Genomic DNA, 11519 nt, shown 5'->3' on the forward strand with positions numbered 1-11519 from the left:
GAGGGGGCGATGAAAACATTCCCGGATAATCAAAAGCTGAGGGACTTAATCAACAGTAGATCAGTCCTATGAGAAATGCTAAAAGGAATTGAGCAGGCTGAAAGGAAGGGACACTAAACAATTGACTGAAACCACATGAAGAAATAAAGATTTCCAGTAAAGATCACATGGTAAATATAAATACCAATATTATGGTATTTTTTATTTGTAGCTGCACTATTTACTTCCTAAAGGATCTAAAATACATAAACTATAATGATAAATCGGTGGTTTTGGACTCAATGTAAAATATGTAATTTTTGACAAGAACTACAGAAGGGTGGGGGAATGGAGAAGTATAGGAACATAGTTTATGTGTGCTATTGAAGTTAAGTCGGTATCAAAGAAAAACAAGATTGTTGTAGATTTAAGAGGTAAAATTTAAGCCCCACGGTAAACACAAAGAAAGTATCAGAGAATATGATCATAGAGATGAAAAGTAGAGTATGGGTTATGAGAAGTGGGGGAAGGGGCAATAGGGAGTTAAGAAATGAGTGCAGGGTTTCTGTTTGGGGTGAAAGGAAATTTCTAGTAATGGATGGTAGGAAGGTGATAGCATTGCAACATTCTAAATGTGATTAATCCCATTAATGTAATGCTAGGGAGGGGTTGGAATGGGAAGATTTAGGCTGTATATATGTTTCCACAATAGAAAAAAAACAAAACAAGAAATGTTGCCGGGGGCAACGCAGAAATTAAGATTAGAGACAAAAATATCTTTGAGAGACTGGGAGCAGGGGACACACCGCCTGTTGGGCAAGTGTGTGAGTCCTATTTCCAAGACCCTTGTTTATTATGCTTTTAGGGTAGAGTAATGCTTTACTATGCACATAAATGTTTTCCCATGGTTGTTTACATCAGTCTGCAAATGGGTCTTATCTTAATCTCAAGGACAATAACAGAAAACAGTCCCTCAGCCACATTCTCACATCCATGCATACTTTAACGAGGCGAGCCTTGATAGTGTTCCATCTCAGCAGGAGCCTAGTGTTCCAGGCCCCCACCTCAAGTATGCGGGAAGGAGAGGAGAAACTTCAGGCCCTGTTTCCCACATGTCCCCCTTTTTGTTTTCTTATTGCAGACATGATGGCTGGGATTGCAGATTTCTCAGTTAAATTGGAGACTGCTTGTCTTGTGCATTGGAGGACTAGACATAAACATAAACGACAAATTAATATTATAAAGACAGTTTTTAACATTTCACTACTTAAGCTTTTAACCCATGGTAAAGGATTTAGCTGTTGTATTTCATCAGCAATGCTCTGAAAGATTTTAGGCGAGGATAAAATTTGGAGATTTGCTTGTTGAATTGTGTGAACATCACTTGTAACTGGGAAATATCAATAGATAAATTTTCATGATATCTCATTAAATGTTTTTTAATTTTATCACAGCTTACTGCTGAAGAATTGTATTTATGTGGGGTTATGCAAAAGGTGGTTATATTCCAATCACATGTTAATTGTATTCTATGCCTTAGATCTTCTATTTCTTCTCTAAGAGAACAGCATTTTCTAAGTCAAGCTTTACTAGCATTCTCATGCCATATTTGTACAAACTGTGCCGTCTGTACTGACTGATGAAGCGCAGTGCCAGCTACAGCAGTGGCAGTGGTTATTGCTATTAAACCTATAATAAATGCAATTAATATACCTAGAAATCTTTTTACTCTATGTAACACTTTATTTAATAATGCTAATAGTATATGCATATCAGAAGACGATTCCTAGGGCCTTTCCTAAGTCACTGGTATCCAGAGGCCCTTTCGTCTTTGTAAAACAATTAAGGTAAGATTGCTGTTACTTAAGGTTCTATTTGCACAAGAATATAAAGCACAAGTGGCATTAGCATTACAAGAAACCTCCTTAGAACTCATGTTAAGAGAGAGATTACCTATCCAAAATACATATGGGTCTCTAACACAGGCTTGCACACTAAAGTGTTTGAACTCAGTAAAGCTTAAAGTATAATTATTTTTATGGGAATATGTTCCATTTCATATTTTAATATACTGTAGAGCCATTGGAATCTTCCAAATAGATGTTTGAGGGGCAAAATTATTTTAAAAAGGCCATGGTGGGACCATTTCCATACCATGCCATAGTATAGGTTTTCTGGCTTCTGTTTGCATGCTATCAGTATCATTTAGTAGGGATGCCAAATTATGCATATGAATTTTCCATCTTAACTGCTTATGTGCCGAGCAGGACTAATTTCGGCCACTGCAGTTCTGCACTGCGAACCCCTTAGGGGACCAGTTAGTTACAGTTCCATAGGCACCTTTAAGCAGTAGCACACCATTAGTCCCTTGACAAGTTTCCCAATGTATTCTCATTAAGTGGGTGCTTGGCAGACAGGATGCTGTGGAGTTCCATCATTTATACTACTATTATGTTGGTATGCAAAACTCTGACCTGTCAACAAATATAATGTAGAATGAAAGACATTTCCATGCTTTGGAATTACTGAAAGCCATGCTTGTTGCTCAAAAGACAAACATTCTCTCCCGTGTCCCAAACATAGTGGTAAATGTAAGAAGGCTAAAGTAGAATTATACTGAGTGCCTTCCTCTTTAGGATGTTTTGGTAGCCTGTCATCTTCTGGGCCAGGAAGCCATGCTGTATCATTGAGATAAATAAGGGGCTGGATCATTCCATTCCACAGGCCGTAATAGAGGAGGATTGGGGATATATGCCCAATAAGTATAATTACGAGCATGGGCATCTACCAAAGGAAGCATACTTACAGTAGTAGTTACAATAGCAAATAAAGCTATCACCAGATTAGAGGGGGTGAATGGCCGGTGCTTCTACCATACCAGCCATTCAGACTGTTGGCACAAATTTTTAATTTGTCCCCATGTAGGAGGAAAAGCCTCAGTGGTGGCCGGCATTGGTCCGATGCAAGTTGTTTTCAGTGAGAAGCCCTCCATCTGCATCACCGGAGGTTCTATGTCCCACATGAACTTTCTCTTTTTCCCACTCATGGTACAGTTTCAAGTGTCATGTGGGGACCTAAATAGGAGTCTGATCTTCACCTGGAGAGACACAAGCAAAACCTCACCCCCAGGTTAACAATTTTCCTATTGTCCACTGCCTCGTTACAGGGTCCTTCCACCATACAGGAGGACTTTTAGTAAAAATGCATTTGGACGTAGTAGGATGGCTGAAGAAATGTCTTTCTGCAGGAGTGCCATCAAGTTTCTCATAAAAATTTAAATAATTCAAGGTAAACAAAACACAGGAGAGACGGACCACAGGAGTGATTTTATCCATACTCTCATCTCCCCTTTTTTGTTTTTGTAAATTTTTTTTAATGTTTTGCTACAAAATGTAGTGTTGATGAGGTTTGGAATAGCATTTAAGTGCATCCTATTTAGATCATTGGAAAGGACATTTTATAAAATGAATTTTATTTTTAAATTAAGATCTTAATAATTTTACTGTAGTGACACAATAAATTACTGATAATTTATAAAATAATTATTAAACTGTAGTTTATTACACTAGTAGGTTCAAGAAATTCAGTGTTTCAATAGTTACCCTAACCCAATTTTTTATTTTGCTAAGCATTGTTTTGTTATTAGAATATCAGAAAGAATGTGAGATAGTTGAGGAAATTTATTTCTATTGCTTATTATGTGGTTATACAAAGAATAAAGAAGCAGATTTTTATATTTCACCAATTTTATACTTTGTTCACTGCATTACAAAGTCTTTGATGCATTCATGATCATAAATTATATATTTTTTTTATCTTCATTTTATTGAGATATATTCACATACCACGCAGTCATACAAAACAAATCGTACTTTCGATTGTTTACAGTACCATTACATAGTGGTACATTCATCACCCAAATCAATCCCTGACACCTTCATTAGCACACACACAAAAATAACAAGAATAATAATTAGAGTGAAAAAGAGCAATTGAAGTAAAAAAGAACACTGGGTACCTTTGTCTGTTTGTTTCCTTCCCCTATTTTTCTACTCATCCATCCATAAACTAGACAAAGTGGAGTGTGGTCCTTATGGCTTTCCCAATCCCATTGTCACCCCTCATAAGCTGCATTTTTATACAACTGTCTTCGAGATTCATGGGTTCTGGGTTGTAGTTTGATAGTTTCAGGTATCCACCACCAGCTACCCCAATTCATTAGAACCTAAAAAGGGTTGTCTAAAGTGTGCGTAAGAGTGCCCACCAGAGTGACCTCTCGGCTCCTTTTGGAATCTCTCTGCCACTGAAGCTTATTTCATTTCCTTTCACATCCCCCTTTTGGTCAAGAAGATGTTCTCCGTCCCACGATGCCGGGTCTACATTCCTTCCCGGGAGTCATATTCCACGTTGCCAGGGAGATTCACTCCCCTGGGTGTCTGATCCCACGTAGGGGGGAGGGCAGTGATTTCACCTTTCAAGTTGGCTTAGCCAGAGAGAGAGGGCCACATCTGAGCAACAAAGAGGCATTCGGGAGGAGGCTCTTAGGCACAACCATAGGGAGGCCTAGCCTCTCCCCTGCAGCAACCGTCTTCCCAAGGGTAAAACCTGTGGTAGAGGGCTCAACCCATCAAACCACCAGTCCCCTATGTCTGTGGTCATGTTAGCAACTATGGAGGTGGGGTAGGCCAATACCCCTGCATTCTCCACAGGCTCCTCAAGGGGGCACTACATCTTTTTTTTTTTTCCTTGTTTTCCTTTTTTTTTTTTTTCTTTGACTTTCCCTTCTTTTTTAAATCAACTGTATGAAAAAAAAGTTAAAAAGAAAACAAACATACAATAAAAGAACATTTCAAAGAGACCATAACAAGGGAGTAAGAAAAAGACAACTAACCTAAGATAACTGCTTAACTTCCAACATGTTCCTACTTTACCCCAAGAAAGTTACCTAATATAGCAACATTTCTGTGAACTTGCTCCTACTATATCCATCAGAAATTAATAGACCATAGTCATTCCTGGGCATCCCCAGAACGTTAAATAGCTTATCTGTTCTTCTTGGATTATTGTTCCCCTTTCCTTAATTGCTCTCTATTGCTAGTTCCCCTACATTCTACATTATAAACCATTTGTTTTACATTTTTCAAAGTTCACATTAGTGGTAGCATATAATATTTCTCTTTTTGTGCCTGGCTTATTTCGCTCAGCATTATGTCTTCAAGGTTCATCCATGCTGTCATATGTTTCACGAGATCGTTCCTTCTTACTGCCGCGTAGTATTCCATCGTGTGTATATACCACATTTTATTTATCCACTCATCTGTTGAAGGACATTTGGGTTGTTTCCATCTCTTGGCAATTGTGAATAATGCTGCTATGAACATTGGCGTGCAGATGTCTGTTCGTGTCACTGCTTTCCGATCTTCCGGGTATATACCGAGAAGTGCAATCGGTGGATCGAATGGTAACTCTATCATAAATTATATATTAAAGTCCTTAAATGAACACTCTCAAATATAACTGGGCACTTTGATATTAATTATAGTTTAAATTTACAAGATTAAATCAATAATTTCACCAAGTAGGAGAAATATGAGCACAATACATCAATAAGAATTTTTAGAGGTGAGGATATTGCAAGTGAATTAAATTTAATTTAGATAAACGGATTTAGTTTGGTAAAATTACTTACAAAAAGGAAAGTAAGTTAACTGTTTTTAAAAGCAAAGAAGCTATTAATAATAGTATGAATCATATTTCTCTATTTTTTTTAAGTACTGCTATCATTGGAGCATGATAGACATTTTATATATATATACACACATACATATATATATATATATATATATATATATATATATAAAAATTAGAGAAGTAATAAATTTTAAGTGCTTGATTTAACTCTTTTTTTAATTTAAAAGATAACTAAGTAAAGTGGTTATATTTCCCCAGGCTTCATTTCCACAGTATACTTACGGGACTATGTTTATGCAATTTTTAGAATTAGTTTCCACTTTACTTACATAATTATTTTAATGATTCAATATGTTTTAAAATATATTTTAAAACATATTTTAAGTGTCTATTATGTGCAGAGAGACATAATTAAATATAATATGTCCTCAGTGAAATCTATTCATAAATATTTAAAAGTAGTAGAATTCAGAGAGACACATTATCTTTGTTAAGAGTAGGACAACAAACAGATCCATAATATAATACTATTATATTATATTATATTATATTATATTATATTATAATCCATAATATAATCAAATAGATTTGATTGTGGTAAATCTCATTTAATGACAAACAAGTTATGAGTGAGAAAATATTCCCTTTATATATGTACATTTTTAATGAGACAATAAATAAGTTAAATAAAATGGCCATTTGAATTGGGCACTGCTGGGAGGAACCCCTTTTTAGGAAGTATTTTTTATAAGACAAACAAAAACACACACACACTTGACTTACAAGGGCTTTCTGAGAAAATGGAATAATTGAACGCACATGACAAATTTCAGAGGAGTTATTTTGACAAAACAGATTTTTTGCCTTTTACATTGATCACTCAGGAAAACATTTTTATAACCTTTTACTAAGAAATAATTCCTTAACAATCTAAGGAAACTTTTAATAAAAGCACATTTTTTAAAAAATATTTTATAATAAAAGTTACCAAAATGATTTTGGAAATTGTTTTTAAGCAAATATTTTACAACATACAATTATTATGATGAGAAGTAGGATAGGAGAAGCAGGAAGAGAGTGGCTAGGTTGATAGTAAGACAGCAGGAGTATATTTTGTGAATTATTAGGCACATACATACAACACTGACTATTAATTGCTGCTTTAGGTGGTGGTTAGAATATTTAATGCTATTTTGTTTTACAAAACCACTTTTTTTTAAGTTGTGAGATTCCATTTTTAAGCAGTGTTATTACTAGTTTTTACCATTTTTTAACTTTGACCACAGAAATAATTGTTTCCACACACTTTTCACAGCTTTCTGTATCCATCCCTCAACCTTAACTACAAAAAACAAATTTTTCTACTTCATAAACTTTTTGCAACTTTCTGTATTTATTTAGGCTTCATCCTACATTCTTAAACAATTAGTTATTTAGAGCAAAAACACTTTTTCTTTCCCTCTAATTAGAAAAGCATTCTTTATACTTTTTATACAACATGCTATTACCATTAAAATCAAACTTGCTAGAACAATGCCAAACATTTAAAACACTTTAGTTAATACATTCTGAAACAGCAATAAACAATCTTTTAGCAGGGATTAATGGACTGTATAGGTGTTACATTGTTCCATAACAAGACACCAAGAATTGTTAGGAATAGGAATTTGTTTTTTGTGTTGCTCATCCTGCAAATGCAGAGGAGGTGGAGGTGACCAATTTTCCTCCTCTCTAATTACATTTTTTTTTCAGCCTTCTCAGGGAGAGCCCTGGGCTGAACAGATGATTGAATGGGACATAGGGCAGTATGAACTAGCCCCAGGTTATTAAGGTTGAGAGTGATATTTTGCTTCCTAATTTATGTTTCTTCTTAAGGATGTAGCTGATTAGTTTTCAAATTTTCAAATTTAAAGTGCCTTATTCAATAGAAGATAGCTGGGGTTTTTTGTTCCCGGTACAGGTGGGGGAGCAGAGGGTGATGGAGAGCGTGGTTTAAGGGGGAGAGAATCCTCACCCTCTGGGTCTGCCAGATTATCATCATTATTCTCCTCCTCATCCTCCATCAGGAGGGGCTTTAAAACTGACTTAATCAAGGTCCAAGTGGACCAAATAGTGACTGGCAAAGGGACACCCCATATATGCAATTTCTTTAACTCTTTACTCATTTTATCTCAATCACTAGATTCCAGGGAGCCAAGAGAAGGAAACCAAGAGCAATACTTTTCTACAATTTGCAAGAGCTTTAGAATATGAGATTCATTAGCCTTAGCACTGCCAGTTTTTAAGAGCTGACGGAGGAGATAGACATAAGATCGATACTTGATTATGCTGTCTCTGTTTCCCATAGTAACCCTGCTGAGCGAATCTTCTTACCTAGAGAAGTAGTGAGGCCTCTGCTCCACCCAAGTTCCTGTGCCGATATCACACACCTCAGTCGATTAAACAAGCCTTCCCCAGAACGGAGCAGACCAGCCACTTTGAGATTCGAGCCCCACGTTGGGCACCACTTGTTGCTGGGGGCAACACAGAAATTAAGATTAGAGACAAAAATATCTTTGAGAGACTGGAAACAGGGGACACACCACCTGTTGGGCAAGTGTGTGAGTCCTGTTTCCAAGACCCTTATTTATTATGCTTTTAGGGTAGAGTAATATTTTGCTATGCACGTACACATTTTCCCATGGTTGTTCACATCAGTCTGCAAATGGGTCTTGTCTTAATCTCAAGGACAATAACAGAAAACAGTCCTTCAGCCACATTCTCACATCCACATATACTTTAATGAGGTGTGCCTTGATAGTATTCTATCTCAGCAGGAGCTTAGTGTTCCAGGCCCCCACCTCAAGTATGCAGGAAGGAGAGGAGAAACTTCATGCCCTGTTTCTCACAAAAAAAAGACAGTCTAAATAGATAATGACAATTAAATGCCAAGGATGATCCTGGATGGGATCTGAGGATGGAGGAGAGGAGGCTCAAAGGGACACAGCTGGGACATAAGAAAAAAAAAAAAAGGAAATATAGAATGTAAGCTTTGTATCAATGTTGAATTTCTTGAACTTCTTAGTTGCGCTTAATGGGATTGCATAAAAGAACGTTCTTGTTCATGGGAAAGGTATATGTGAATTACATTGTTTGTTCAAGGATGTGTGCAGCTTGCTCTCATATGTTCAGAAGACATAGCAATAGATGATGGATGACAGGGAGAGAGGGAGGGGAAGAAAGAAATGGTGGTATGATAGGATGTTAAAGTTGGTGGATCAGGGTATCGGGGGAGGGGTTTCGGGTATGCTGGAGTTCTGTGTATGGGGTTTGTATTGTTTTTGCAACTGTTCCTGTAAGTTTGAATTTATTTCAAAATAACATAAAAAATAAAATAAAATAAAACAGTAAAATAAAATAAAAAAGACAATATCATGCTTTACCCTGTATTCTGATTTACCTTAGTCCTAACAAGATTTGCTTCATTCATATCTCTAATTGAGGTCTGATCTCTCACAGTTACTGTATGGAGTAATGCTGATTTTCAGAGCTGCAGTGCGGTCGCAGTTGATTCGTCTGGGGTGGGGGGTGGCGGCCGGTTGCTAAATCCTAGGCTCTCAGGATTGCTCGGAGGGTACCGGCGGCGGGGGCTCTTTCCCGGAGGCGAGGGCAAGGCGGGGGACTTGGCCAGGTCCCCGGCGGAGGCGTGCAAAGTATGGAGGGCGGCGAGAAAGGAACAGGCGGGACACGTTTCTTTTTAGGGTGAAGAAACCAAGAGAGTTTATTAGGGGAGAGTACAAGCTTATAACGGGCGGTTTAGAGGGCGGGGTAGCTGTAGAGGTTAAAGGCTTGGATTGGTTCTGAGAGGGCGCGGAGGTTGTCTTTGGTTGTTGGGTGTTGCACAATGATTGGTGCATGCGCACTGGCAGTAGGGGACGTTGCATTGTAACGGAGGGGTTGAGTGGTTAGACGAGGGAGGCGGTCTTATCCGGCAAGCTTCCTCCAACGGTTGGTTTTGGGTGAGGAATTGGGGCCTGCCTCCGGCCTCACCTTCTCAGGCCCGGGGGGCTGTGGAGGGCGCTGTCACCCGTACCCACTACCCTCCCCAGGGGTGGATCCGGTCCCCCGGCCCAGGCCCGCCAGGTTGAAGCACGTAATCAGTATCCCGCACTGCAGAACTCTTACTCTAACTCTTACTCTGAGTCTCAGGTGTCACACAGATACTTAAAGTTCCAGGAAACTACCATGTTGTTTCAGTTTGCTAATGCTGGCATTATGCAAAATACCAGAAATGGATTGGATTTTATAAAAGGGGTTTATTTGGTTACAAAGTTACAGTCTTAAGGTCATAAAAGTGTCCAAGCTAAAGCATCAACAATAGGGTACCTTCACAGAAGAATGGCCAACATCTGGAACTCCTCAGTTGTCTGGGAAGGCACATGGCTGGCATCTTCTTCCTTTGCTCCCAGGTTGTGTTTCAAAATGGCTTTCTCCCAGAATGTTTCTGTCTAGGCATCTGAGGATCTTCTCTTAGCTTCTTCCAGGCAAACTCTGGAATAGCAAAAGTCTACTTTCAATGGCTATCTTCAAAATGTCTCTCTTGGCTGCAGCAGCAAGCACATTCTGTCTGAGCTCTTATAGGGCTCCAGGGATTTAATTAAGACCCACACTAAATGAGCTGGGGCACACCTCCAGGGAAATAATATAATCAAAATTATTACCCACATTTGGGTGGGTCACATCTCCATGAAACATCCAATCAAGAGGTCACACCCTAATTAACACTAATACATCTGCTTCCATAAGATTGCATTAAAGAACATGGCATTTGGGGGGACATAATACATCCAAATTGGTGCTCATGTTATACATAAAGAGCACAGCATCTCAGAATTTAGAAGTAACAGTTAATTTAGGAATAAATGTTACTGCTGTAATAGCTTAAGATCTAGGAACTTTTACAATGAGCCTTATTGAACACTCTGTGTCTCTTAATCATTGATTGCCCAATCCTTGCCTACTTTCTATCTCCTGTTAAACTATGCTCTTTAATTCTTTTGCTCATAATAGTTAGTTTACATTAATGAGACCATACAATATTTGTTCTTTTGTTTCTTGCTTATTTCACTGAACATAATGTCCTCAAGTTTCATTCAACTAGTTGCATGCTTCATAATTTCATTCCTTTCTGCAGTTGCACAATATTCTCTCATATTTATGTACTACAATTTGCCCTTCCATTTATCAGTCAATGTATGCGTAGGCCACCTCCATCCATTGGCAAACATGAATAATGCCACCATAAACAGCAGTGTGAAATGTCTCTGCTTTCAGTTCTTCCTCATTATATACCTAATAATGAGGTTGCAGGCTCATATGGCAAACCTATACTTAGCCTCCTGTGGAACCATCACACTGCCCTTCAGAGGGGCTGCCCCATTCTAATTCCCTACTCACAGTGAATAGATATGCCTCTCTCTCCACATCTTCTCCAGCATTTGTTTCATTCTATTTTTTGAACAGTTTTATTCACATGCCATGCAATCCATCCTTAGTGTACAATCAGTGGTTCCTGGTATAATCACATAGTTATGCATTCACCACCACAGTCTATTTGTGAACATTTCCATTTACTATAAGACATCTTAAAGGAAGTTTTCAGGCCAAAAGAACATGCACTCAGACAGAAATATGCATCTACACAAAGAAATTTAAAGTTCTGGAAAAATCATAAATGAAGATTAAAAATTTTTTTCTTATTTTTAAATTCTCTAAAAGATGATTGAATGTGTAAAGCAAAAATAGTAATTGCATATTATGTATTTATGGCATATGTAAAAGTAAAATATATGGCAGCAATGGCACAAAGA

This window comes from Choloepus didactylus, chromosome 2, assembly GCF_015220235.1.
Source record: "Choloepus didactylus isolate mChoDid1 chromosome 2, mChoDid1.pri, whole genome shotgun sequence".
Taxonomy (NCBI): Eukaryota; Metazoa; Chordata; class Mammalia; order Pilosa; family Megalonychidae; genus Choloepus; species Choloepus didactylus.